This window comes from Myotis davidii, unplaced genomic scaffold (genome assembly GCF_000327345.1).
Source record: "Myotis davidii unplaced genomic scaffold, ASM32734v1 scaffold174, whole genome shotgun sequence".
Classification (NCBI taxonomy): Eukaryota; Metazoa; Chordata; class Mammalia; order Chiroptera; family Vespertilionidae; genus Myotis; species Myotis davidii.
This window is the reverse complement of record NW_006289087.1, coordinates 3,587,807-3,595,245: the sequence shown is the minus strand read 5'-3', so window position 1 is coordinate 3,595,245 and position 7,439 is coordinate 3,587,807. Positions and strand designations below refer to the sequence as shown.

General features: G+C 53.6%; 1 long non-coding RNA gene across 1 annotated transcript in view; it reads left to right on the top strand.

Annotated features, from left to right (window-relative positions):
- LOC102753862 overlaps positions 1-4,094 on the top strand; it is a 5,675-nt gene extending 1,581 nt beyond the window's left edge. The window contains exon 2 of the long non-coding RNA XR_435546.2: positions 1,725-4,094. This is a non-coding gene — a long non-coding RNA (uncharacterized LOC102753862). The remainder of the gene's footprint in view (positions 1-1,724) is intronic.
- Positions 4,095-7,439: the final 3,345 nt, after the last annotated feature.

The following is a 7,439-nucleotide window of genomic DNA, read 5'->3' as shown; positions in this document are numbered from 1 at the left end:
ATCACATCTGATTATTTTACTATATATGACTTTTATTATATAATATTATAATGCACGAATTACTAGCAACTACATATTTATTATTCATTATGAGCTTACATAATAGTAATGTCTTTAATGTCATAAGAAAAAGGTATCAGCCCTGACCGGTTTGGCTCAGTGGATAGAGCGTCGGCCTGCGGGCTCAAGGGTCCCAGGTTCGATTCCGGCCAGGGGCATGTACCTTGGTTGCGGGCACATCCCCAGTAGGGAGTGTGCAGGAGGCAGCTGCTCGATGTTTCTCTCTCATCGATGTTTCTAACTCTCTATCCCTCTCCCTTCCTCTCTGTAAGAAATCAATAAAATATTTTTTAAGAAAAAGAAAAAGGTACGAAATGGCACCTGGGAGAGAGAGAATGTCAGCCACTGGACAGACAGGGCAGGCTTGCCAGGCAGTGTGGGAAGTGACAGGTTTGTGGTTGCCATCAGGGATTTTCCACGAAGCCAGGTCCCCTGGTCACTGACGTTGGACAGGCCGTATGGTTGAGGGACAAGGTGGATGATGAGGTCCAGGTCACCTGCATGAATGCTGAGGTCATCGATAATGATGAGGGAGGTTGCGGGGTGAGGAGAGGAAGATGGGGGCAGCAACTCGGTTTATGTTGGTCACTGGCAGCCGTCTTAAGTTTCTCTGTTGGGATTGCATTTGAATCCCTGGATGGCCCTGCCTAGCACCAGGTCTTGCAGACAAGGGGCAGGAGGAGTGGAGGTGGGAAAGGATGGCCTGCCCAGCTGGTGGCTCATTTGTTGATCATCAACCTATGAACCAGGAGGTCACGGTTCGATTCCCAGTCAGGGCACATGCCCGGGTTGCAGGCTCGCTCCCAGTGGAGGGTGTGCAGGAGGCAGCCGATCAATGATTCTCTCTCCTCATTGATGTTTCTATCTCTCTCCCCCTCTCCCTTCCTCTCTGAAATCAATACCAATATATTTTTTTAAAAAGAAAGGAAATACGGCCCAGTCCTCACCATTTAGGAGTTTGTAACTGTGTCTGAAATGCTGACTTCTCTGGATGCGGCCATCAGAGCCTTTAAGGCAGGGGTCCTCAAACTTTTTAAACAAGGGCCAGTTCACTGTCCCTCAGACCGTTGGAGGGCCGGACTATAGTTTTAAAAAAAACAAAACTATGAACAAATTCCTATGCACACTGCACATATCTTATTTTGAAGTAAAAAAACAAAACGGGAACAAATACAATATTTGTATTTGCATGTGGCCCGCGGGCCGTAGTTTGAGGACCCCTGCTTTAAGGAGACAAATGTGTGGGTTGGTCAGGGCTCTGTCCTGCTGGTAGAGAGAGGACAGGGCGGGCGCTGGGATAAGGTGATAGAGGAAACCTTCACCCAGCCTTCTGATGAACTGGAACAGAAGAGGAGTCTGTTTTGGTTAAAAATAAATAAAGAAAACAAAACCGGTTTGGTTTCTGAGCCAGCTGCCCCTCTGCTGTCCCCAGGATCTCAGAATGATCTGGAAACATGAGGAGCTTGAAAGCACTTTGCACGGTGGCGACATCTGTCCTGAGGTCCCCCACATGTGCCTGGGCTGGGGGTGGGTGTGAGACAAACACGGTCACTAGCTAATGTGCCCCCAGGGAGAACGAAGGGGAATGATCCTTCGGGGATGTCGCCCTTGTGCAGAAATCGCCTGACCCAATTCTTTGCTTGTGTCTTGGTTCCTAAAAATAGAACGTTGGGAAGGCCATCGCCAAAGGCTGCCACTACGTGGTCATCGGCCTGCAGGGCTTCGCCGCCGCCTACTCCGCCCCGTTCGCCGTGTCCACCAGCGTGGCGTCCGTTGTCCGCTAGCGGGAGCCGCAAGGGCCCGGCGCCTGCAGAACCACGGAGGCCTCTGCCCTCGGAGCCCTGCAAACCCGGAGCACAGCGGACTTGAAGCCACACAATACCTGGAAGAAAAACAGTCTTTCCCGTTCGAATCGGATGCGTCCTGTGAATGGATCCTCTCTGCCCGTCTGCTGAACTTTCCCACGCCTCTCTCTCTCTCTTGGACTCGGGTGGCTCCGCTGGACAGTCCCGCGGAGAATTAGGCTGATGTTGGTTGGGGGTCGGAGTTCAGTTTGCTCACCCTGGAGCCCGGCAGGGCTGGCTGGTGTGGAGGCAAAGCCTTACTAGTGGGAGCACCGTGGTGACGATGGGGAGGAGGGCTTGTAGTGAGAGAATTTGCTACATTCTACCCGGGCAGGTCGCAGGCCTCCGGGCGCTCACAGCCCTCGGCAGCCCAGTTTGCTCCTGACGTCAGGCGCCCCCATCTCCTCCTCCGCCCTTTGTCGCCAGGAGTTTAAGTTCGGGCTTGAGAAGAAAGAAGTGACATCTCTTTGAAGGCCATGACACTTTGGAGCTGGGTTGACATGCGTCGTGACTATTTAAAGTAGATCAATGCTTGTCAGTTGTCAGAGTGACATGAAGGTGCAGGGGGGTGAGGGGAGGAGGAAGGGCAAGTTCAGGTGCAGGTGCATGGTGAGGAAGGGTGGCGAGGGAGTGTGCTCCTGGGCACTGGCCGGACTCACCTGCATGCATGTGGCTGGCGATGTCACGGGCCTCCTGACTCGGGCGCCAGCAGCGTCTCTGGGCCAAGCCATCGGAGGGAGCGTTGTCCTGGGAGCAAAGGAGATGCTACATGTGGGAATGAAAGCGTAGGCTTTAGAGAAGGAACCGGTAAGTAGGAGACAGGCGCGGAAAGGAAGTAGAAACAGGACCAGAAGGAGGTTGGAGGAGAGAAGGGGAGAGTCGGGACCCAGATCTGGGTTCTGGGCTTTGGGAAATCTTCGCTGGGCGGGGCCTTTGGCTCCAGGAAGGAGCCCGGGAAGCTTGATGGCTTCTGAGCTCACGTTGTCTGCCTTGGTGGCATCCTTCCCTCTTCCATGCTGCCCACTCTGACCACATCTCACCTGGACTCTAAGGTTAGGGTGAGCGTGGTCCCGACACCCCCCAGCATGACCCAGTGACTGGCTGGACCCCTGGAGAGGGAGGTGGAAGAAAGAGGAGGTCCCTCACCCCATGCCCTCGGCCAGATCCACCATTGGCCACTGTCCTGACTTTGTTTCTGGAATCTCTGAAACTCCAAAGTAGTTATAGCTGTAGGATCAGTGGCAACACCTACCTGTTGCCCCTAGAAGTTTCCAGGCCATGCAAAGGAGACTCACATTTCAAGCCCAACCAGGTAGCACTGTGGAGTGGAGAAGGTGGGAAGACAGACAGATGGACAGAAAAGGAAATGGGTCGGGGAGAAAGTTGTAGCTGGGAAGCTAAGACTTGGAGGCTCATGGTGAGTTGAACTTGGATCCAATTCCAGCATCACTAGTGTCTTCACACATGAAGACATTGCGGCATGCCTGGCCCCACTGGGAGCTGAGGGGTGGTGGGAGGGAGAGGTGGGGAAGGAGGGGATGGACGGACGGATGGACGGATGGATGGACGGATGATGAATGGGAAAGAAAAAGCAGAGCAGTGGTTAGTGGGAGAGTTGAGCCTGGTGATCCCAGGAAGGGAAGGAGGGAGGGAAGGAGGGAGGGAGGGGTGGGTGGGTTGCTGGGAGTGGTCCAGGGATGCTGACACCCACTGGGTCCCTGGGGAAATGGAAACTGAAAGGCGACCCCAGGAAGGACAAGAGCTACGGAGGCCTATGTCAGAAGACCTTCCCCGTCTTGCGCCGCCCCCCTCCTCCCCCTATCACCCCCATTTTAGAGACACCATCAGACCAAGTTCCTTTGGCTCTGAACTTCGGGAAGCCTGGTTAGGAATTAACCCAGGAATTCCAAAAGTCAAAACCTCACAGGGACTGTGCCCGGCGCCAGATTCCTGAGTCAGAAGATGAACTTCAGACTCGCTCAGCCCGAGTTCTCCCGACTCCCCGAGGGGCCACCCAAGCTGCCAGCGACCTTTTTCGCCTTTTCTTTCTCTTCAGTTTCTTTCAAATATCCAGGCCCCACCCTACTGAGTATGGGGTGTTAGCGCTTTTTTCCTGTATGTTTGACTCCAAGGCTGCTTTTGTATCCCGATCTCGCCCGATTATGTAAATAAAAACCCCAGTTGGTTTAATTTTCTGCGCGTGAAGATGTTTTTCCCCCCTCACTTTCTGGCCTTTGCATTAGTGAGATGCCCACAGCGTCCAGCCACGGCTGGCCGAGGACTGCATACAGCAGGCGAGGGCCTGTCAGGGACCAGCCCAGTGCTCTGTGGCCCGCTTAAAGGTGGGGCCATTCTCTAGAATTCTCTAGAAGCCCAGCAGGATGGGTTTCAGGGTGCAGGAGCCTCAGCTCATGGATTTGTTAAAAATGAAAATGTCCTTGCCTGGCCCGTGTGGCTCAGTGGCTGAGCCTTGACCTGTGAACTAGGAGGTCACAGGTCACAGTTCTATCCCAGGTCAAGGGCACAGGCCCAGGCTGTGGGCTCGATCCCCAGTGTGGGGCGTGCAAGAGGCAGCTGATCAATGATTCTCTCTCATCATTGATGTTTCTACCTCTCTCTCTCCTTCTTTCCTCTCTCTGAAATCAACTAAAACATATTTTAAAAAAATATTTTATTTGATTTCAGAGAGGAACAGAGAGAGAGAGAGAGAGAGAGAGAGAGAAACATCAACAGTGTCTATTGTCGAGAGTAGGGGGACTTCTATTTTCTTTCTTTTTTAAAAATACATTTTTATTGATTTGAGGGAGAGAGAAAGGGAGAGGGAGAGAGAAACATGAATGTGAGAGCAGAACATGGATCGACCGCCTTCTGTATGCCCCCTGCCCCACTGGGGATGGAGCCCACAACCTGGGCATGTGTCCTGTCCGGGAATCGAACAGGTGACCTCTTGGTGCATGGGAGGGTGCTCAACCAACTGAGCCACACCAGCCAGGGCAAGGGGGACTTCTAATGGGAAAGTGGGGGCAGGGGGCGATGCATCCCATTCCGAGGTTTGAAAAGATGCCCCGGCTGCAGAGGGGACAGGCTGGGCCTGGACTGGGCATCGCTGCGTGACAGGGAGGCCGGGCGGCTGGCTTGTTCGGGAGGAACGGCCTCTGCCTGGGGTGATGGGAGGGGACGGGTCCCCACAGCCTATGGAGAAAATGGAAGTGACGGGGTTGGCCGAGGTGGGTGCAGGGGTGAGGGAAAACGAGGAATCAGAATTCCCTCCGATTCTGGCCGGAGCAACAGAGAAGGCACCAGCGGGGGGAGGAACGGAAGGAAGAAGGCAGACGTCTTTCCAGCTCAAGGCCAAGGCTGTTGGATTTGTACAATGCCTGTCCGCTGGGCCAGAAATATCATGTGCAAAAGAAATACCAAGACCTGGGCTTGCTGCTGCAGCCACGGGATTTCCTGAGCCATTGTTACCGTTTTTACCTTGGAGGCTGGGCAGTGCCTTGACTGGCCCGGTCCCTGACCTTGACCGCCTGGGGGAGGCTGGGACTTGCCGGACACTCCCCTTGGTCTCTCACCTCAAAAGATGGTCTGAAATTAAACTTTAACTAAAAGCAGTAATGGTGGGCACTTATGTCCTAAGCCAGTATCTTAACTGACAAGGTCAACATTTACCTTAACTGAGCTTATCTGTCTTTTTGCATCTGTGATAACATACCCTTGAAGTGTCTGGGTAACTTGTAACCTCCCTTTTTCTGGACCTGTTTGGGCACAACCAAATGTGCTGGGCACCAGGACAGATACCACAAATTCCTTCATTATCATGTTCATTGATCCTGCACCCACCTAAGTATGTGTCCATCATTTTAGTTTTTATCCAATCCCAGGGGTTTCCTGGCTTTGCTTTATCCCTCCTCCTTCATCTATCACCAATGAATTTCATGTAACCCACCTACGTCCCTCCTTTGATTGCAAATGTATAAATACAAATGGAGCACTATCTCAATTCGTTGAGGTTCTGCTTCTCGGCATATGTTGACAGTTTGGCTCAAACTCACAAAAATTCTTTACAGGTTTCAATGGTTTCTACGTTAACACTTTCTACGTGTGCCTTGATCCTCAGCACAAGCCATTGACACGAGTGTCATGGTCCCCACTGTTGAAACGCGGGGGGGGAGGGGGCGGTGAGGGGGGTCTCTCTCTTGCACCAAGCCTTGCAGGGCACAGCTCAGGCCCTGCAGATTCCAACCCCACCCTCGGTCTTGCTTTTCTTCTCCTCCGCCCCGCTATCTAACCAGGTTGTCTGTGGTTTTGTTTTTTGTTTTAAGATATTTTATTTATTTTTGTTAATCCTCACCCAAGTTTATTTTCCCATTGGTTTTTAGGGGGAGTGGAAGAGAGAGGGAAAGACAGAGACAGAAACATCCATGTGAGAGAAACACATGGACTGGATGCCTCCTGTGGGAGCCCTGACCAGGACCCGGGGCCGGGGAGGAGCCTGCAACCCCAAGGTACGTGCCCTTGACCAGAATGGAACCCGGGGTTAGTCCGGAGGCCGGCGCTCTATCCACTGAGCCACGCCAGCCTGGGCTGTTCAGGTGATCTTTACACTAGACTGTGTGGCTTCTACAACCACAGTTGGCCCAAACTATGGGGAGGACTCCCTGGAATTCCCTCTCCCTGGGCAACGCGGGCAGCTCTCTACCCACATTCAAGACGGTCAAGGCTTGGGCCGGTTAGTAAATCGACAGGATGAAAGGGCGGGGGAAATGGAGGTTATTTTGTGAGGAACGTGGGCGAGGAGACACTCTGTTTGATTCTATTTTCGTGGGGTTGGAGGCCCTCCCAGCAGGCAAGGACATTCTCTCCCTCCCCTGACACCTATCCGGGTCCAGTCCTTCCTCCTCCTCCTCTCTGAGCCCAGGCAGGCGGCGCTGAGATGAAAACCCAAGGAAAACAAGGGCAGAGAAGCAGCCACTGAGCAGGGAGAGGGGAAGCGGGATTCTGCATCCTGGCTGACAACCTCCCCAGAGTCAACGCTGCAAAGACAGGCAGACAGACAGACGCGGTCATCGAAGGAGCTTGGGGGGCCCGTTGGCCAGAGGCGAGAAGGTCCCTGGCCCTCGAGGACATCTGCTTCAGCCCCCACGACATTGCCCTTGATGCCCAAGGGATATGGGTGGCCTTCCCACCCCCCTGACGAATTCCTTGGAGCATCTATCTATTGATCAAGTATCAGCTGAGATGTGACTGTGCCCGACATACACAGGTAGACCCTGAGTCCCAGCTGGTGGAAGGAAGGCCGCCTTACAGGGGGGACGCGTGCTGTGACAGACAGATCTCCGCCTCTTTCTTCTGGCCGGTCCGTTCCTTGCTTCCTGCCTGAAGCCACATATTCCGGCATCTCTCTCCCTCAAGTGTGGGAGGCCGCTATGGTGGGGACCTGCCTCATTCTCTCGGGGTGAGGCCCTCCGGGGAGACAAGGGACTCAGTGTCTCAGCCGATGGGGGCTCGATGTCTCTGCTGGAACAGAAATAGACG